Below are 22,278 nucleotides of genomic sequence, written 5' to 3'. Positions count from 1 at the left end.
AAGTGTGTGGTCTTTAATAAATGCTGCTGAAGGAAGGAGGGAGGTGGGTTGCGGCTTGGCAGAATAGTTCTCCTCTTGGTCTGGGGCCGGGGGTGTGGAGGAGAGGCTGCAGGACTGTGGGGGAGAGTCTGTCCTCAGTGTCCGGCTGCCTGGGCTGGCAGCATCGTCTGCACCTCAGGTTTTCTTTCTGTGGAGTGGGTCTAGTAATGATAGTTACCTCACCGTTCGTCTGGAAGACTGAATGAGAAGTGATTGTCCACGTGAAACACATAACCCAGGATTGAACTCAGTAAATGTCGGGTATTATTGTCACTATCTTAGAGCTTCGTGCATTTGACTGTTAAGTACTCTAGAAAGCATCAGTGTTACATGCATAGATCATTGGGAAGCAACGAAATACAGCAGTCAGCTCTTAATTATTCACGTATTGTTAGACAATTTTATGATTCCACATTATTTTTCCCATTTTGAAATGGCATGTACTGAAGCAGAATCAAAACTGCCTAAGAGAACGCACATCTACAAGGAACTATATTCAGTATTCTGTGATAAACCTAAGGAGAGGAATTTGAAAAAGAATATATATGTATGTATAACTGAGTCACTTTTCTATACAGCAGAAATTAACACAACGTTGTAAATCAAATATATTTCAGTAAAATTTAAAAAGAATTTGCATCTAGACCTTATTAGAAATGTTTAGAGAGCTTTAAAGTCTGAGTAATCATGGAATGTTATTCACAATATTTACCTTTTCCAGTTACACGGAAGTTTCAGGGGTTATTATTAGCATTGTCTATTTCAGTCTAATGTGCTAGGTGTATTTGTGCTTGCAGTGTTGTGCCATCCTGTTACATGCGACCATTTGTATTTACTGCACAGACTCTGAACATGTTTGGTAACATCTCCAGTGCTTTCCACAGGTGGTACTACCATAGGTTGTGCCACAGCGAGGGACTCCACTGCTCAGATGAAGGGGGTGGGCTGCTGACATTTTGACGTGGATCCCTTTAAAGCGCTTTGTTCATTGGTTACATTTGACACATCTACTTCCAAGGCGACCTTGAGGAGAGCTTTAGAAAGCACCGTAATTGGTAGATTGAGCACAATAATTTGAGTAATGACAAACTTGTAACATGGTTAAGTGAAATTTCCTTTTTTTCCCTTTGGCCTCCCTCCTGGTGCTGTTTTACTGCGTCGAAGTCTGGTGGAGCCCCTGAACGGCACATGGCCCCACCAAACTCCCATTGATTCCCCTGGGCAGTCGATTTTAAAGCAGCCCCTTGCATATCGTGCCGAGATGCGGAAATTGGCCACTGGCCATGGCGGATGCAGAGCTCGAATTGAGAATCAAATTAAGCAGAATTCTCTACTTAGTTTTTAATTAAACCACTATGTTAATTCAAACAGGACATTTTAGGCCTGGGGGTTGACCGCGTCCTTTTAAGGGCCTTAAATCGCCTTTCTTCTCTCGCGGCCTTGGCCCATGTTTCTTTTTATTGGGTCCATCTCCTAGCTCTTTCCCTTCTTTATAATTCTCAAGGGTAGGAGAATATAAGTGGTTTTGATAAAGCAGGCTTTTTTGTTTTGTTTTTTGTAAGAAGGTAACTTTTACTTTGGAATTCTGTTAGTAGTTAAATATTAATCTAGTTGAGATGATTTCATGGTCACCTGTCTATATTGTAGTGAGCATTGCCTGTGTTGATGTGTATTTAGATCATTTCGTGGTCACCTGTCTGTACTGTAGTGAGCCTTACGTGTGTTCATGTGTGTTTGAACCTGCCCTCTGCTTGCATCTTACGTTTCAGCTCTGATGAAGAGGCTGTGTCTGGTGGGTTCTGTTTTTGTTTTGTGGTAGAGGTGTTCTCCCACAGTTTTTGTCTTGGCCGCTCAGTCATGCACCAGAGTGTGAGGGTCTTGGGGCTGACTGCGCTCCTGTTCCTGTCATACTCAGGTCACCTGTGTAACTCTCCCCACGCTGCCTCTGAGGGACCTCTGGATTATTTCAGATGATGTCAGAGATGTTTTTCGATTGCATAATCAACCGGTCTAATCTCAGTTTAGTTCACTTCAGTCGCTCAGTTGTGTCTGACTCTGCGATCTCTAGCCAGGGTTTAAACGGGAGTTAGGAATATGTTTGTTTCATATTGTAACCTAACATCTTACTTTGAATTAAAATGTCATAAAGAAAATAAAGTGTCATGAGGGAAAAAATTTTAACAACTTAGTGAAAGTAAAAAAAAAAATCTCGATGACAGATTATTTCATGAACCAAAGATGTTTCTGGGAGTAACTTTATACTGTGCCTCACATTAATGCCTATTTTTGATTTGAAGTTGTGGCATAAAATTTAACATAAGTGACAGCAACATCCTGACCAATTACCGAAGCCATCCAGACATCCCCAAATGTCCAGAACATAGCACACGGTCTGTAGGATTAAGAGGTTAACTCCTCGAACTTCAAACAAAGTGCTTGATAATAAAAGCAGAAAGGACAAAATCTGAGGTAACTTCCTTTCTTAATTAATTAGACTGGCCAGGTGGAAGCGAAGAGCTGGGTGCCAGTGCTTGCAAGGCCTATAAAGCTGAGCACCGTGACAGCACAATGGAGGAGGAACAGACATCGCTTTAATGTGTTTCTATCCTGTGTCACAGTTTGAAATTGTCCTGGTTTATGTCCCTTTTGGCAAACTTACATAAAAGTGACCTTGTACTGTATTTTATGACCAGATGACTTTTTCCCCCCAGTGGCTAATTTGTATCAGGCCTCCATCTTAAAAAGACACAGAAATGAGTAGGAAGTCCATTGCATTCTTTCATTATTTTTGCTCGTTTTTGCCACTGTGATCATCCATAAATTGTTGGAAATGAGTGATTGAGGAAGTGCTGCTTAGTGTTAGTGGCACATGCGCATATTTGGCCTGGTTTTTGTGGGTGAGAGGAAATCACATGCAAAAAGGGAAGCTCCTGCTGGGGACCTTTCAAGGAAATTTACCTTGGGTCTCGTTTTGATCTTGGTGTTTATTACAGAAAATGGAGTCATATCTCACTAGCTATTGTTATGTGTTAATTTGATTTTCCCAACACCTTCAAGAAAAAAAAATCATTCAGTAATTTATTAAAAGAATTCCTCTACCTTCCTTCAGTTGAGGGTCTAGTTTTTTTCCGTGGAAACAATATGGATAAGAATGATTATTTTCAGAACATTTGGTTCTGGTAGTGTTGTGACGTACAGGGCTCCTTTTGGCATTGTGACTCTACTGTAAAAGGCGTGATCATAATAATACAAACTGAGCACTTCATACATTGGAGCTTGACGCACAGGGTCTCAGAGAAAGACCCATAAAAGCGTTATTTTGAAGAAAAGGTTGCATTTATTTTATTTAACACTTATTTGAGTTTAAAACGATTTTGAATTAAAAATCATTTAGTTAATGGAATAATGTTAATTTCATCACCCTTCTTGGTACAGTTGCACGATGGCGGCAACTACAGCATGATGTCAGCGACAGTATCAGTTGCTGTTAAAGAGCAGCTGTGCTTTTAGAGCACGTTGCTCAGTTCCTGCACACTTCGTAATAATGTGATACTTTCCAGTTATCAGAAGAGGAGAGATTTTTACTGTATGGCTAGATTTTCCCTTTATTTGCCTAGTAGTACCTTGGGAGGAAAGTTATGACCAACCTAGATAGCATATTCAAAAGCAGAGACATTACTTTGCCAACAAAGGTTCGTCTAGTCAAGGCTATGGTTTTTCCAGTGGTCATGTATGGATATGAGAGTTGGACTGTGAAGAACGCTGAGCACCGAAGAATTGATGCTTTTGAACTGTGGTGTTGGAGAAGACTCTTGAGAGTCCCTTGGACTGCAAGGAGATCCAACCAGTCCATCCTAAAGGAGATCAGTCCTGGGTGTTCATTGGAAGGACTGATGCTGAAGCTGAAACTCCAGTACTTTGGCCACCTCATGTGAAGAGTTGACTCACTGGAAAAGACTCTGATGCTGGGAGGGATTGGGGGCAGGAGGAGAAGGGGACGACAGAGGATGAGATGGCTGGATGGCATCACTGACTCAATGGACGTGAGTCTGAGTGAACTCCGGGAGTTGGTGAGGGACAGGGAGGCCTGGTGTGCTGCGATTCATGGGGTCGCAAAGAGTCGAACACGACTGAGCGACTGATCTGATCTAATCTGACAGTGGCAGCACCATAAGCGCTGGTATTCAGAAGACCTGGACTTAACTGCTGAGTCTTCTTTGCTGACCTGAACGTCCAGGCTCGATTCTTAGTGTCTGCATCTGTACAGTGGAGTGCAGTCTGGCCTCGTCTTTGGGTGCCCCACCTGACCCGTGTGTAAAGCACTGAGGTGCAGATAGAAGTGGCATCATTATCAGAGGCCTGAAGGTGCCAGCTGTGCGCAAGCTAAAGCCGAAGCACCAGGAAGGTTGGTGTGGGGTCGCTTCACACGTGATAGCAAATAACAGGAGGTGTTAGAGTGGCGGCAACACGGCTTCATTTACTTTTGAAATAGAAATGGTTTTATCTTGTAACAGTGTAGTCATAAAAAAAGGTATTATATTTAATAGGTAACTGAATTTTAAACTTTATTTTATATGATAATTAAATTACCAACTAATGTCTCATTATCTATTAAGTAAGAAGTTTAGGTAAGGAGGAAATAAAAAATCACCAGGTTCAGACTTTAAACTAATTATACTTTTAATTAAACTGGCCCTAATACTTCTGATATACATAAAACAGTTTTATAGGAATAATCATTATCATCAATTAGAGTCTCTTTGCGAAAACTTTTTTTGGGGAAGTTGAAAACTGGCTACCCTTGGTTGTAGTGAATTTTATTTGAAAGTAAAATTAAATGTCAGATTTAATGCTGACTAGAGAGTGCCTTAGGAGAAGGCAATGGCAACCCGCTCCAGTACTCTTGCCTGGAAAATCCCATGGATGGAGGAGCCTGGTAGGCTGCAGTCCGTGGCGTCGCTAAGATTCGGATACAACTGAGCGTCTTCACTTTCACTTTTCACTTTCGTGCATTGGAGAAGGAAATGGCAACCCACTCCAGTGTTATTGCCTGGAGAATCCCAGGGACGGAGAAGCCTGGTAGGCTGCCGTCTATGGGGTCGCACAGAGTCGGACACAACTGAAGCGACTTAGCAGCAGCAGCAGCAGCAGCAGCAGCAGCAGAGAGTGCCTTACATAAATAGGTCTGTAGGACGAGAGCTCATCCAAGTGGCTAGAGTTAGGATTGTTAAAATCTTCTATTTTGGGGGGCACTTAAACTCATATTTATTTGGGCTTCCCTGGTGGCTCAGGTGATAAAAAATCTGCCTGCGGTGCAGGAGACCTGGGTTCGATCCCTGGGTCAGGAAGATCCCCTAGAGGAGAGGGCATGGCAGCTCACTCCAGTATTCTTGCCTGGAGAATTCCATAGAGAGAGGAGCCTGGCGGGCTGCAGTCCATGGGGTTGCAAAGAGTCAGACACGACTGAGCAGCACTGTACTTGTAAAGTCATTTGTTTAGCCTGCCTGGGAGTTGAAACAAACTCCACTGAAAGCCCTCAGCAAAAGGGCAGACTTGTTATACACACACACACACACTCTCTCTCTCTCTCTCTCTCTTTCAGCCTTAGCTCTGAGCAGAAGTCCCCTGAGAGTCCACAGGCCTCTACCTCACAGGAGGTGGGGTTCGATATTACTACCTGTATTGTTGAGGGGTGCCAAGCCAAGAAATTAGCCTAACAGTTTTTTCAAAGTATTGTGTATCATTTTCAGCATTTTATCAATTATAAGATATTGAAAAACTAAGATCATGGCATCTGGTCCCATCACTTCATGGCAAATAGATGGGGAAACAATGGAAACAGTGACAGACTTTATTTTCTTGGGCTTCAAAATCACTGCAGATGGTGACTGCAGCCATGAAATTAAAAGATGCTTGCTCCTTTGAAGCAAAGCTGTGACAAACCTAGACAGCATATTAAAAAGCAGAGACATTACTTTACTGAAAAAGGTCCGTCTAGCCAAAGCTATGGTTTTCCTAGTCGTCATGTATGGCTGTGAGAGTTGGACCACAAAGAAAGCTGAATGCTGAAGAATTGATTCTTTTGAACTGTGGTGTTGGAGAAGACTCTTGAGAGTCCCTTGGACTGCAAGGAGAACAAACCAGTCAATCCTAAAGGAGATCAGTCCTGAATATTCATTGAAAGGACTGATGGTGAAGCTCCAATACTTTGGTCACCTGATGCAGTGAACTGGCTCATTGGAAAAGACCCTGATGCTGGGAAAGATTGAAGGCAGGAGGAAAAGGGGATGACAGAGGATGAGATGGTTGGATGGCATCACCGACTCGATGGACATGAGTTTGAGCAAGCTCTGGGAGCTGGTGATGGACAGGGAGGCCTGGTGTGCTGCAGTCCATGTGGTTGCAGAGTCGGACATGACTGAGCAACAGAACTGAACTGATGTATCATTTTATCACCCAGCCTGAAGTATAATATCAGTTTAGCATAATGTATAATCAAATTTTAATTTAAAGTGTTTATAAATATATAATGTTGGTTTCTAAAACATTAGAAAGTTTATTTAATGTACTTTAAGATTCATAAAACATACAAAATTTTGAGCTGGTCCTATTGATAACAAGGGGTATTGCCTTTCAGTTAATTGTATGAGAAAACTCAGGTAGTGTGTGTATGTGTGCTCAGTCATGTCGGGCCCTTTGTGACTCCATGGGCAGTAGCCCGCCAGTCCCCTCTGTCCATGGGATTCTCCAGGCAAGAGTACTGGAGTGGGTCACCACGCCCTTCTCCAGGGAGTCTTTCTGACGCAGGGATGGAACCCGCATCTCTTGCCTCTCCTTCTTTGTCAGGCAGATTCTTTACTACTTGACAACAGACATACAACTAGGCCAACAAAACCTGATTTCACTTTATCCTCACTTTTTTCCATTTTAAACTTACACTTTCTTAGTACTTTGATATTGGTTTACGTTATTAAAGTGTTATTATTCCTTCAAAGCCAAGGATGAGTAATATAGTCTATTCTATTTTAGCTATCTTTTCTGGGAGTTTTTACAAAGATCTAATATTTAAATCTATCTGTAGTTAATTTTGTGAGGTGATTAAAAAGAGTGAAGCTAAATAAACTTTTCTGTTACTCAGTTATTCTAAAGAAATATACACAGTGATACTACTATTATCTATTATTTTTAATATTAATATTTAAATCTTATAATTACACGTATTTTTGGACTTTTTGCAGCTTGTACTACCTGGAATCACTATTCTCTTGTTATTTTCATTCTGTTTTTTAGTAATTTCCCCTGGACATTTCTCTATAGATTTGATCCCATTTGCTTTCTATCGTTGATCTCAGCGTTGCTGCTCTGTTGATGGCATTGTCTTCTAGCATTGTTAGTTCATTCAGTTAATTCCTATTGACCACTTTTTGTATGTTAGGTACTATTGCTGCTGCTGGGGACAGTACAACTGATTGATTATTTATTTATTACATGTTTTTCCTGTTTTCTGTGGTAAAAAATTATGTGTTTGTTAACTGTCAGCCTGAATTGATGTCCCTGATTCCTCTGTCTCTCTACCTATTAGCTTTATGGACCCTTCGTCTGAAACTCAGTTATTTGTTAATTTTGGGGCATTCTTTGTTCATTTTTCCAGACCTCGGAGGCTCTGTGGTCTCTGCTTGGATTGGCTCTGATTCCATCAGCAAGTGTGTGGCACAGTCTTTTCTTTTGGCCTCTCCTCTTTAGCTTTGTAGCTGTTTTGGCCTCTCGTGACCTTGTTGCTCAGTTGTGTCTGACTCTCTGCGACCCCATGGACTGCAGCAGGCCAGGCCTCCCTGTCCATCACCAATTCCCGGAGCTTGCTCAAACTCATGTCCATCAAGTCGGTGATGCCATCCAGCCATCTCATCCTCTGTCGTCCCCTTCTCTTCCTGCTTTCAATCTTTCCCAGCATCAGGGTCTTTTCAAATGAGTCAGCTCTTCGCCTCAGGTGGCCAAAGTATTGGAGCTTCAGCTTCAGCATCAGTCCTTCCAATGAATATTCAAGGTTGATTTCCTTTAGGACCTTTAGGACCTTGTGACCTTAAAGTTGCTTAAAGAAGATCTTTTCCAATCTAGTGTTTAGAAATTCCTTCTCAGGATTCCAAGATGATTTCTGCAAATGTATATAAACCTTTCCTAAATGTGTCTGTATTCTAGGATCTTTAACGTTTCATTTTCCTGGTTCTTACTTGCTTGCATGAAGCATATTCACAAGGTTGATGATTTTGGCTGATTCTCCTGTATATCGTAACTTCTATTGGTTTTTCATTAATACTTTAATTATAATTTAAACAAGTCTAGAGAAAGCCAATTAACCTTATGTTGTATTTTATATAATTCCAAATTACCTTTCAGCATTTGCACTTGGGTTATTGTGTAATCATAATTAGTGTATACATATATTTTATGCCTTTATTTTAATAAATTATTTTGTGTACATAAATTTTCTAGTGCCAGGGAAAATTGTCCAAGACTTGGAAACGGATGGAGGAGACCCTGGGTATTGCCAGTGGATGCTGGGGATTGTGTGGTCCTGCAGGGGTGTGCCCCTTGACTAGTGTTCTGTTGACCTGGCTGTGTTTCATCTCCTTAGGGTTAGAGTGAAGCTGGAGGAAACTAAGCCCGATGCAAATTAAGTTGTCTGATAGAAACTGTAAGTGATTTCTTCCCTGCACAAAAGATAGCACCCAGCATTCCATTTATTGTCCCACAGGATGTTATCCAGTTTTGCATCTGTTAGCAGGTTGATTTTAATATTTCTGGATATCCAAGTATGTGTGTTCCTCAAATTCTTCTTGGGCCTAGTTTTAACAGAAATTAAAACCATGTGCTGAAGGATGTGAAGAACAGGAAGGACCGGGTGCTCAGAGCTGAGCTGCCTCCAGCGAGCTCCAGGAACACTTACACAGAGCCTGTGGTCCTGGGGGCTGATCATCTGGTAAACGCTTACAGGCCCACCAGGGCACAGGGTCCTGAGAGGCCTCACCCAGTCACTCTCAGACCCAGCGTCACCAGAGGCGGGAGGTGGTAGAGGAAGAAGCAGCAGGACAAAAAGTTTGTGTGCTAAAGATGAGCAGGGACTCAGAAGGTGACCAGACAACTGGGAAAAGTCAACATTGTGAGAGGTACCAAATTCGATGTACTTCTCAGAGTTAATAGACAAAAAGAAGATTTCAGAGAGATATGAAAATATTTGATGTAGCAGTTTAGAGTTGTCTTGGCAGAGGGAATTAAGGATGCCTTGTTCTCAGTACTGCCAGAAATGAAAGTTCTGTTAAGTCATTCTGATAAAAAAAAAAAAGTCGAGACAGTTTCCAGGATGTTTCTACAGGCTTTAAAAAATGGATAACTACAATTGCATCAAATTTGTCCAGCGATCTTAAGATGGAACTTGCACAGTTGTGTTTTATGGAACTAGTATAATCTTGATGCCGAAAGCAGACATGGTTAGTATGAGAAAGGAACATTATAGCCATTCTTATTCATGAATTCTTATGAATCAGGAAATATTAAGCTGAATCCAACTGTGTACACAAAAGATCATCATTCAAAAGAATTATTTCAGCTATCAAGGTTGGTTTAACACTAGAAAGTCTATGACTGTAATTCCTATTAGGAGAGTAAATGAGAGAAAAGAATCAAGTGAGCACCTCAGAAGAGACACAGAACACATCCATGAAATGGATGACCATCGTGGTTAAAAGCAGACCAAGAGCTGAGGGACACTCTCACTAAGTGGGGGTCCACCCTACTCCCGTAGCTGGCACTTCTTGGTAGTAAAGTGTTAAAAGCATTTACTTTATAATTAGAGCCATCTTGAGTACTTATATTTCTAGTTACAGATAGCACTGTAGTAGAGGTCTTTACCTGCCACAGTTAGGCCAGAAAAGGAAGAACTGAAAGGAATGAACAAAATAGTCTTGATTAACAGTTGACGTTGTCTTTTGAAAAATCCTGTAGAATCTAAAGATAAATTATAATTCAAATAAGAAAATTTAGCAAGGAAGCTGGATGTAGGATTAATACAGAAAAATCAATAAAAACAACAAACAGAAAATCTAATTACAGATATCTTTTATATAGCAAGACAACTAAGATATGTTGAAATAAACCCAACAAATGATTTTTTAAAACTTATTGAAATAATATACGGAAAGAAAAAATCATATTGAAGGATGTTAAAGCTAGGTAAATGGGTAGCTTTTTTATGTTTATGAATTTCTTTATATGATAAGAATACCGGTTTTCAGGTTTTTTTTAGAGTCAATACAACTCTACTAAAAATTTTAAGGTTATCTTACAGCACATGACAAGGAGATAGTATAATTCTATGGAAGGCAGAGAACCAAGAATAGCCAAAACGATTTTAAAGAACATGGTGATGGATCTTACTCTATCAAATCCTTAAAAAGGAACAAAGGACTTAGACACTGCTTTGAAGAAGACGTACAAGTGGCCAATAAGCACATGAGAAGACCCTGATATCACTAGGCATTGCTGCTGCTGCTGCTGCTAAGTCGCTTCAGTCGTGTTCGACTCTGTGGGACCCCAGAGACGGCAGCCCACCAGGCTCCGCCGTCCCTGGGATTCTCCAGGCAAGAACACTGGAGTGGGTTGCCATTTCCTTCTCCAGTGCATGAAAGTGAGAAGTGAAAGTGAAGTCGCTCAGTCGTGTCTGACTCTAGTGACCCCATGGACTGCAGCCTACAGGCTCCTCCATCCGTGGGATTTTCCAGGCAAGAGTACTGGAGTGGGATGCCATTGCCTTCTCCATCACTAGGCGTTAGGGAAATGCAAATCAAAACCACAGGGAGATCCTTCTCCATTTGCCTACTAGGGAAAAAAAATCAGAAACTAACAAGTATTGGTGAGGATATTGAGGAACTGAAACTCTTGTACACTGTCAGTCAGACTATAAGATGATGACAGCCACTGTGGAAAATAGTATAGTGGTTGTTTAAAAAATTAAAAATATGATTATCATGTGATCCAGATATTCCAGTTCTGGGTATGTACACAAAAGAAAGCAAGGACTCCAGAGATATATATACACCCATTTTCATGGAAGGATTATTTATAATAGATAACCAAACTTGGAAACAGCCCCAGTGTGCATCAGTGGATTAATAGATAAATTGTGGTTTGTGCATACAGTGGGATATTATTAGCTTTAACAAGGAAGGAGATTCTGACATGCTACAACACAGATAAACCTCGAGAGCATTATGCTGAGTGAAATAAAGTCAGACACAACAAGACAAATACTGTTATGATTTCACTTATATGAGCATCCTAGTGTAGTCAGATTCATAGAGACATAAAGTAGATGGTGGGTGGGCTGGGGCTGGGGCCAGATGGAGAGTGAGTGGTTAATGAGTGCAGAGTTTGAGCACATAAGAAGCTCTGGAGATGGACGGTGGTGATGGTTGCATGACTCTGTGAATGTACCTAATGTCACAGAACTGTACACTTAAAAATGGTTACAATGGTAAATTTTATGTTACACATTGTTGTTCAGTTGCTCAGTTGTGTCCGACTCTTCGCAGCACGCCAGGCTTCCCTGTCCTTCACCATCTCCCAGAGCTTACTCACACTCATGTCCATTGAGTCGGTGATGCCATCCAACCATCTCATCCTCTGTATCCCCTTCTTCTGCCCTCAATCTTCCACAGCATCAGGGTCTTTTTCAAAAGAGTCAGCTCTTCATATCAGGTGGCCAAAGTGGGGTTTCATCTTCAGCGTCGGTCCCTCCATTGAAGATTCAGGACAGATTTCCTTAAGGATTGACTGGCTTGATCTCCTTGTAGTCCAAGGGACTTTCAAGAGTCTTCTCCAGCACCACAATTCAGAAGCATCAATTCTTCTGCGCTCAGCTTTCTTTATAGTCCAACTCTCACATCTGTACATGACTACTGGAAAAACCATGGCTTTGACTATACAGACCTTTGTCAGCAGAGTAACGTCTCTGCTTTTTAGTATGCCGTCTAGGTTGGTCATAGCTTTTCTTTCAAGGAGTAAGCGTCTTTTAATTTCATGGCTCTAGTCACCATCTGCAGTGATTTTGCAGCCCAAGAAAATAAAGTCTTGTCACTATTTCCATTGTTTTCCCATCTATTTGTTATGAAGTGATGGAACTGGAAGCCATGATCTTTGTTTTTTGCATGTTGAACTTTAAGCCAACTTTTTGACTTTTCTCTTTCACTTTCATCAAGAGGCTCCTTAGTTCCTCTTTGCTTTCTGCCGTAAGGGTGGTGTCATCTGCATATCTGAGGTTATTGATATTTCTCCTGGCAATCTTGATTCCACCTTGTGCTTTATCCAGCCTGGCATTTTGCATGATGTACTCTTCATATCAGTTATGTAAATAAGCAGCCTTGATGTACTCCTTTTCCAATTTGGAGCCAGTCCGTTGTTCCATGTCTGGTTCTAACTGTTGCTTCTTGACCTGCAGGTTTTGCAGGAGGCAGCTACAGTGGTCTGGTGTTCACATCTCTTTAATAATTTCCCACAGTTTGTTGTGATCCACCCAGTCAAGGCGTTGGTGTGGTCTGTGAAGCAGAAGTGATACGTTTCTGGGATTCTCTTGCTTTTCCCACGATCCAGTGGATGTTGTGGCACTGTGATCTCCGGTTTCTCTGCCTTTTCAAAAAAAGCAAGTGATGAGCACAGCGGTTCAGATTGGTGGTTACCAGGTTGGCGCTGCAGGTGTGTATGGTTCAGAGGGCTACACAGGTGCTCAGTGGTTGTGGTGATGTTCCTTTAAGTTGGGTGGATATCGAAGGTATTTAATAGACATACCCACACCATGGACAGACTGACAGCCTTGGAGATACTGTGGGTTTCTGTCCAGACCACCACAAGAGAATAAATATTGCAGTAAAGCGAGTCACATGAGTTTTTGGCTTCCCAGTACATATGAAAGTTATGGTTATACTATACTGTAGTCTATTAAACGTGCAGTAGCATTGTGTCTGAAAATAGTGTACGTATTTTAATTTAAAAACACCTCTTTGCTAAAAAAGGTGCTAATCATCGTCTGAGTCTTTAGCGAGTCAGTATCTTTGCTGCTGGAGGGTCTTGCCTTGATGCTGGCTGCTGATCAGGGGGAGGTTGCTGAAGGAGGGTGGCTGTGGCAGCTTCTTAAAATGAGGTGGCTGTGGCTGCCACCTTGGTTGGCTCTTCCTCTCTCCGCAGCATGCGGTGCTGTGTGACACCATTTGACCCGTCGCAGATGTTATTTCAGAATCGGAGGCCTTGGAGACCTGGCTGCTAGCTCCTTACCTAAGTTTATGTAACACTCTGAATCGTTGTTGTCATTTCAGCAGTCTTCACAGCATCTTCACCAGGAATAGATTCCATCTCAAGAAACCATTTTCTCTGCTCATGCCTAAGAGGCAGTGCTTTTCTGTGAAAATTAATCATGAGATAGCATTAATTCAGTCACATACTGAGGCTCCACTTCTCGTTCTCCTGCTGTCTCCACCACATCTGCTGTTACTTCCTCCACTAAAGTCTTGAGCCCCTCAGAGTCATCTGTGAAGGTCAAAACCAACCTCTCCCAGTCTCCTGTTAATATTGGTGTTTTGACCTCTTCCCATGAATCATGAATGTTTTTAATGGCATTTAGAATGGTGAGTCCTTTGCAGAGGATTTTCAAATAACTTTGCCCAGATCATCAGAGGAATCATTGTCTATGGCAGCCAAAGCTTTACAGAGTGTATTTCTTAAATAACAAGGGTTGAAAGTCAAAATAACTCCTTGATCCGTGGGCTGCAGAATGGATGTTGTGTTCGCAGGTATGAAAACAACTTGAATCTCTCTGTACATCTCGATTGTAGCGCTTAGGTGACCAGGCACATTGTCGATGAGCAGTAATTTTTTAAAGGAATCCTCCCTGGTGGCTCAGAGGGTAAAGTGTCTGCCTGCCATGTGGGAGACCCAGGTTCGATCCTGGGTCGGGAAGATCCCCTGGAGAAGGAAATGGCAACCCACACTAGTATTCTTGCCTGAAGAATCCCATGGACGGAGGAGCCTGGTAGGCTACAGTCCATAGGGTTGCAAAGAGCTGGACATGACTGAGCAACTTCACTTTGACTTTAGTCTGAGCAGTAGGTCTCATCAGTGGGCTTAAAATCTTCAGTAACGCATGTTGTCAGCAGATGTGCTGTCGTCCAGGCTTTGTTCCATTTACAGAGCACAGGCAGAGCAGATTTAGCATCATTCTTAAGGGCCCTAGGATTTTCAGATGGTCAGTGAGCACTGCCTTCAACTTAGTCATCACCAGCATTAAGAGAGTCAGCCTGTCCTTTGAAGCCTCAAAGCCAGGCATTGACTTCTCTCTAGTTTGTACGTTCTAGTTCAGTGTCATAAGGATAGCTCTTCTGTGGTGTCTTGGAATTCCTAGTGCTTTTTGTGTAAGTATACTTTTTGCCACAAAAGCAATATGACACTGTTACCTAAATTACCATGTGGAATTGCTTTTATGTTATAGTGTATCCTTTAGTGTCTTATACGTTTTACTTTACTAATGTAATATCATAATAAACCTAATGATCCTTCTTTCCGTTTGTTTGTTATTGAAGCTTGTGCCTGGGTGTTTTATGAAAGGACTAGTAAGGGAATGGCTACAATGTTCTGTTAAAGGGCTGAGCATTTGCTCAGCATGAAATGGAATTGAAAAATTGGTATTCTGGTAAAGAAGCTTTTGTATATTTTGCATTAGTTTCTTTACTAAAATTATAGGTTTCCTAGAACTGTTAGTGCGTTTTAAGCCTTCTCCCCTTACCTTCTCTTTCCATATCAGTTTGTCTTTTAGGCCGTATTTCTGTCTTGTGTTGAGGGTAGAAAGCACAGGTTCAAAAGCTGACAGACCTGAATTAAAGAGCTCTGACGGGCCTTGAACAGAGTGACTGTAGGCTGATTATTGCGTTTTTGGGGTGTGAGTTTCTCATTTATAATAAATTTGCCTTTATTTTGAATATTCAGTGATTACATATAAAGCAACTACACAGTAGGAGCTTTGCACATAGTTCCCTTCTCTTCTTTTCCGTCAGGTTTTACTAAAGAATTACTAGAACAGAGTTAGAATTAGAAAAGGTTGTTACTGGCCAACCGTTAGTTTATTTTGATGTGATCAAGTGTACTGACAAATGTTTTTTCCCCAATTTAGAGTTATATTTAAACATTTTGATGGAAAGTCCCTGCAGTCTTTTTACAATTCAGTTCTTTCATTTACATGTTGGAAATTCACGGTATCTATTTGTTTATTTTACTTGCAATCTGGAGGATTTTGTTTGTTTAAAATCCTGAGAATTTCTGCCCATTAATTTAAATCTAGTGAACATCTTAGTTCAATGAACTAGCAGTGTTGGTGTTATTATTTTAATGTGCCCTAAAATGCTTCCTTTTTGTCAAGTCTCAATACCTTGAGTCTCAGCATTTTCAATTTTCCTCCTGTATGACTATAGTAAATAGATATGTGTATATATAATAAACTGCAGAAAATATTAACATTAAAAAGCATTTCATTCTAGAGTTTTAACAATGCTTTCCACAAAGCTGTTTTCTTTGACTTGGGACCAAAACGCTTTTTGTCTCTCCTTTTAATGATTTCTTTGGGAGCAAAGGGGGAAATGTTTGACTCTCTAGGGATGCTTGTTTGTAGTTTTTTCATGGTTGAAAATAATTAATACCTGCCTTTATGTTCTGTTCTTTATTAGTACTTCTATCGATCTTACCCAGACGACTGTGTGTATGCTTGGTGCTGTCTTGATGTCATGCTGAGCAAACCTTATCTTAATGTTACTAAGAGACCCTTTTTGTTGAATGGAAACAATGGCTTGATATTTATTTTAAATGTTCTGTGAATGTAGAAATTTTTCCCAGGCTTTTCTGATGGGTGGAGACATAGTATATAAAGTGGTGTTTACATACCTTCCAAGAGGTCAAGATGTCCATGCAAAATCTTGTTTAAATGTTCATCACCATAGAAACATAACAGTTTACCATTAGAGCTTTTGTAAATATATTGTGATTTTCACTTTATTGATGTTCAGCGCAGAGCATTTAATATATAATTGACCAGCACCAAAATTTGGTGTTTAGCCTTTACTAGCCTATTTAATCTGATTTAAACTGTTAAATGTTGAGATAATTGTAATTTCCATTACAATTAGTATGAAATTAAAGTAATTAAGTATATAGCTTACTTTTCTTAAAAACAATGTTTCCTTGGCGGAAAGAAAGTAGTTTGTTTTGAAGTTTTATTTTATTTTTTTTTTTTACTAATACACTGAGTGCTTATTATACTATGATTTCAATAAAAGGGATGGTGTTTCATTAAGGTAACTGAGATTTATGTTTTTGGGGGCTGGGTTAGACAAGTATTTATAAAAATGTTATGAAGTTCATGAAATCCTAGTACTGTATGGCATGGTACAACATTCAGAATTGTGTGAGCAAGTGTTACTGTTGATGACGAGTAGTTCTGTGATCTCATATTCTGGAGACATTTCTTACTTTTTGAGATGAACAGGGGACCTGCTTCCACTCTGACAGTGTTTGCCACTTTGTCGATTGCAGGATGTTTCAGTCCCTTATGCTGACATCTGGCACATCTTTTAGCTCAGCTTATGCAAGAATGAAGTTGATAGGGAGCTTCCCCTGGGGGCGTCCTAGCCCTTGATTCTGACTCCTAATGGAAAGATGAGCAGTAGGCCTAGTTTTTTGCTTATATGCCGTCCTGCTGGTGATTAATGGTAGTGATAAAAGCTCTCACAATGCTTTTCATTTCTTTGTAAACAGAACCACACACAAAAGTTTAAAAACCCCACAGTACATGCCGCAAAGCCTGTGCTCTTCAGGCTTGGCACTATTTTAGTGTTCTAAAGAAGGGTAATAATAACAGTTTGTGTATTTTTGAGACATGAGCCGGTCGATGCTAAATGAACAAATAAAGTGTGATTATTTATTCCCTTCACCCTTTCTCTCTCTATTCTGATTTTGTTGAAGGTGGAAAATTTGCCACATTGCATTTAATGAACAGATTTGTTATGCTTTTCTGTTGGTTTTGCTAAAGCTCATAAATGTGATACTTAATTGATTTCATATTGGGCTGATTTTGTCCCATTTAATCATGAAAAGGGAATAGAATTAACAAAAGGAAAACAATTATCCTCGCCTCATAGTGGATCGGGTAAGTATGACAGTTGTTTCTGATGACGTCAGTCATCTTCAGTATTTCATAAACAAGTATAACCATAATCTGTAATTGCGGTGACTTGCTCTGTGGCAGCCTTTTCTGTAATTCCTGATTTACTCTTTTTAAAAAATTTAGATTAATAACTGAAAATGAGAAAATTTCTTTTTATGAGTTGTTACTTTCAAAAGAAATGGTGATCAATTTGGAGTAGATTTTTGAAGAGTGCATGTGCTTTGACTGCAGAGGTTTATCTGGTTAAATGTTCTTATTTGGCTGCTTAAGCATGTGAGTGTACATTTCAGATGTTTCTTCTTGATTTTATTCATATATTTATAATAGAAAAAGCATCCTCTTGGAATGATACAGCTCGTTTCTTTCAAGAAAAACTTTCACATATAATGGTTAACCACAGAGAGATTTGTTCAGAGAATTTTATATCAAGGTTAAATTTAGGAAAATGGCCAGAAAGTACTTGAGAGTACAGAGAGTGCTAAACATGAGATTCTGTCCGAAGCAGGCCGTCAGCAGTCTCTCTGACCTGTGTGGTAACCAGTAGCCACGTGCGGCTGTATACATCTAAGGTAACTAAGATTCATAAAATTAAAAACCAGCTCTTCAGTCATAAGGGCTGTGTTCTGTTATTCTGGTTCTCAGTGTACACGCACAGTGACTAGCTGTGTTATTGGATAGCACGGAATAGCGCATTTCCTTGATCACAGAAATAGCTTTTGGACAGTGCTGTTCTGTACTAGTTAACCCTAAACAGTTTGTTTGTGTCGCTAACTATTTTGCACACTGTTTAAACAGCAGAAGGAAGAGCAAGGCCCGGCTTCAGGGATGTGCCCGTGCAGGCCCTCAGGTGGAGAGTGGCGCTGGTGAGGCTTGAGCCTTGCTGTTTGTTGTCACAGTAACGCATCTGTTTCCCAGGTTAGCAAGTGGAGTGATCCTGAGATGATACACACTCCCATGCGAGATAGGCGGCAGGTCAGGGGAAGACAGGAGTGTGGATGTTGGACCAGGATGTAGCTCGGAGGCTGGGGTGTCATCCAGACAGATGCCGTGGCAGTAGAAAGAGGTGGATGAATTTGAGCTGTAATTACACGGAAGAATCAAAAGGACTTGGTGCTGGACTGGACCGGGGTCCAGATGTGTGTGTGTGTTGGGATGGGGTGGGGTGCAGCAGGAAGGAGGTGACACGGATGTTTCCAGAGTGTCTGGCAAAAACAACAAAGTGGATAATGGTGCCATTTATTGAGGCATGTGACACTGAGTTGGAGCGGGTTTAGGGGATAACATGATGAGTTTGATTTTCGGGTTCAGTTGAAAGTTGCTGTGAGGTATCTAAGGTGAGGTGGTGATTAAGATTATGGACCTTGGCCTCTGGTGTGATTTGGACTAAAGGTATAAACTTGAGGTTTGTTGGCCATGTGAGGAGGCAGGATCGTCCAGGAGAGAAGGGAGCAGTCTGTCTGGGCAACCACCTTCACAAGAATGGGCCGGGGAGCCACAGGGGCTGGTACGCAGGGATTGACAAGCCCCTCAATAAATCTGCACACGTTAGTGTTGGAGAAGCCCTGATACAGCTTGTGAAAGGCTGAACACTGAAGATTGCGCCATCAGAGAAAAGGAATCTGAGATACTTTCCTTTACAGAATGAAAGACATAGGAGCGGAGACAGCGATGAAGGACAAGGGGAAGGGAGCTGAGGGGCCTCACTAAGGGACAGGTAAGGCCAGCTGTCACGGGAGGACGCAGGGTGTGAGGTTAGGGCCAAGGCCAGGAAGACATTTACATGTGTCTGAGGGAAGTATTAGCTGCTGATCAGCGTGAGGATTGCCGGGTGACACTGAAGTCCCACTGTGAAGGGTAGTATCAAAAATTTCTCTTGATTCTATAAATTTCTTGAGCAATGCTGTAGCTTCCAGGTGAAATTAAACTGGTCTGGTGAAAGTTAAAGGGGCCAGGAATACTAGAACATTACTGATGCTGAATTATCACTAAAATGTGCTAGTTCACTATGGGGTTTAGACCAGTGAAAGCGAGACTGGTTGGAGGGCTTGGGAGGCTCAGAGGAGGGAAGAGCATGAGGAGGAAGGCCCAGAGCCAGGTTAGAGGGTGGAGAGATCGCAGGAGACGAGGAGGTCCTGGACTGAGGGGGCAGCTGCCCCAGGTGAGGTCTCGGAGGGGGGCCCGAGAGATGAGGGGTCCGGTTAGGTGCATGGGCAGCCCCGGAATGGAGACAGGGTTCCGTGTGAGCCCCTTGGGTCCTCCGGTGGCTGGGGAAGCTCTGGTGAACTGGGTGCTCACATGGCGAGGGAGTCAGTCCGGTTTCTTCCAGTGGCACATGGTAGACGGGAAAAGGGAATGTGCTGGCAGTGAATGGTGGTCTCCGTTTAATTGAGAAGCATGAGAGATAGGTGAATTCCCAAGTCTTGGAGATTCCAGACGCAGAGGCAACAGTTTGAGTCATGACACCCGACTCTGCGCTCAGCACGCCGCACACGTTCACTCGTGTGGTCCTGATGACCACGCGTGAGGTAGGGTGTCTCTAGTAAACTCATTCTACAAGGGAGGAAGCTGGGGCACGGCAGGGTGTAGGCACTTGGCCGAGGTCACACAGTGGGTCAGGGATGGAAACAGGACTTGAGCCCGGTGGTCTGCTACTCTGGCTGGGGCTCTTAACAGGCCTGTCTACTGTCTGTCTCATAAAGCAAACTTGGATATTTTTAAAAAGTTATTCTTTCGGGTTCCAGACTCTTGGACATTTACTATTTTAAGAAAATATTGAAGATTAAAGACAACAGTCTGCTCTCCTGTATCTTAAGTCATCCACATCTACTCTAAAACTTTTGGAAAAATATGGCAGGGCACTGAGTGTATAGAAAAGCAGTTCCCTTTAGCCATGGTAGGTGCAGGACGGTTCCTGTCAGCTGGCCTTGCAGGGCTTGCTCTTACATGCTCATGAGAAGACCCCTTCCTGCTCCACTCAGGGGAGAGGGAGCTGTACCAGGCCAGGGGTCAGCCCCCGCGTGCGCCAGCCGTCGGGGCGGGGCGGGGCGCCCTTACTTCTGCCTGTCTGAGGCCTGGGTGAGAGGGTTCACAGCTCGATCCTGGCCCTGAACCCAACCGTGTGGGCCCTTGTCTGTTCTTCCCAGAAAGCTGCCCAAAGCTGTCTGAAACTGCCGGGATCTGAGACATTATGGTACTTGCAAGGTGACAGGTTAGTTGGCCAGCTTCACAGACACTGGCTGTAGAAACAGACTCCTGGTCCGACACAGGGGACTTCATTCCTCAGCCTGCAAGTGCAGCAGCCCGCTGTTCCTGCCAGTTCCCCAGGCCCCGGGCCCACAGGCGCGACGCGGCCCAGTGGAAGCTGTCCCCACAGTGGGCTCGTGTCACAGCTGCAGAGCCCCGCACCGAGGGGACCCTGCAGCAAACCTGCCTGGCTTCTGCTCTGTGGGGGGACCTCCTCTTTGACGATATAAAGGAGGCAGACCTGCCTCTGCTGCAGAGACAGTGTCTCTGTCTTCCCAGGCCGTTCGCTGTGCAGATATCCTTGAAAAGACGGTCCAGAATGAGAACTGCCCACCTCTGCTGGTGAGATGCTCAGACGTGGGAGAGAACCACGGAGCATTGCCTTCCAACACAGAGGAACAGATCTGATGAAAAACAGATTGAATTGCTAAGAAACAGTTCTTACCATGGGCTTCCCTGTTGGCTCAGTTGGTAGAAGAATCCACCTGTCAGATGCAGGAGATTCAAGAGACTCTGGCTTGATCCCTGAGTCGGGAAGATCTCTTAGAGAAGGAAATGGCAACCCACTCCGGTATTCTTGGCTGGGAAATCCCATGGACAGAGGAGCCTGGTGAGGTACAGTCCATGGGGTCGCAAGAGTTAGACACGACTTAGAGACTTAGCAACTAAATCACCACCAGTTCTTACCAAAATGTCAGAGGAGGTATGTAAGTCTTACTGGTGACTGGTTCCCCAAATTTATTATCATTATAGCACTCACTGTAACTTAATGTTACATTATTGTAATTGCTGGGTATAATAATTGTAACATATTATTGTAGTAAAATGGCCTGTTTTTGGACATCAAGTCTCATAGTTCTGAGTAACACTGCTCTTTAGCTCATGTATGATGACACTTCAGACATGTGTTATGTGTTTTGTGAGCTCAGATGTTCCTGTGGGCTAGTTGGAGGCTGGCAGGATTTGGGCTGCAGTCAGAGGCAGGAAGAGATGAAACTGAGATTGTAATACATACACTCCAGAGCCTACTCTTTTAATCTGTTTTATTTATAGACTTTCCAGATCATATTTAAGGTGTAATTAAAAGATTCTTGCTTAGAAAGAGGAAGGGGGGGAGAAAGAAATCAGTGCTAAAAGGTAGTGGTCATGTTTTGGTATCCTAAATGGTTTGAAAGTTGTGAAGTGTAGGTTCAGAGTTCTTCAGAAAAGTAGAAGTGTGTCTTTTAGTAGTTTGTTTTGTGACTGTTCTTGTTTCCTCTCACTTGAGTTGTAGCTACTGTGAGAGCTAATGTGTTAAGTCAGATGCAGGTGATCATCACTCTGGTTCACCAGCCTCCCTTGCTTTGAGCACGTAAGGGGCACTGACTCTTAACTTTGAAGAAGTGAAGTGAAGTGAAAGTCACTCAGTCATGTCCAATTCTTTGCAACCCCGTGGACTATACAGTCTATGGAATTCTCCAGGCCAGAATACTGGAGTGGGTAGCCTTTCCCTTCTCCAGAGAATCTTCCCAACCCGGAGATTGAACCCAGGTCTCCCGCATTGCAGGCGGGTTCTTTACCTGATACATTTTCACCTACAAGGGGCCACCCTATGGTAAGGGAAGTCTGAGTCATCACTTCAGGCTGGGAATGCTTGGCCGTGGCTTTCGGACATTTCCTTTCTTACTGAATTTGAGGAGCTGTGATTTAATTGCAACCTGTTTCTGTAAATCAGAAATTAGAAAGTAACATTTAGAGCAAAATGG

The 22,278-nt window shown here is 42.3% G+C and overlaps 1 protein-coding gene across 7 annotated transcripts in view; it reads left to right on the top strand.

Moving 5' to 3' along the window:
• The window catches only part of LMBR1 (limb development membrane protein 1), a 133,219-nt gene that overhangs the window by 51,074 nt on the left and 59,867 nt on the right, over window positions 1–22,278 (top strand). The window lies entirely within an intron of this gene.

This window comes from Bos javanicus, chromosome 4, assembly GCF_032452875.1.
Source record: "Bos javanicus breed banteng chromosome 4, ARS-OSU_banteng_1.0, whole genome shotgun sequence".
Classification (NCBI taxonomy): domain Eukaryota; kingdom Metazoa; phylum Chordata; class Mammalia; order Artiodactyla; family Bovidae; genus Bos; species Bos javanicus.
Note: the sequence above shows the minus strand (reverse complement) of the source record. Positions and strands in the feature narration are given on the sequence as shown.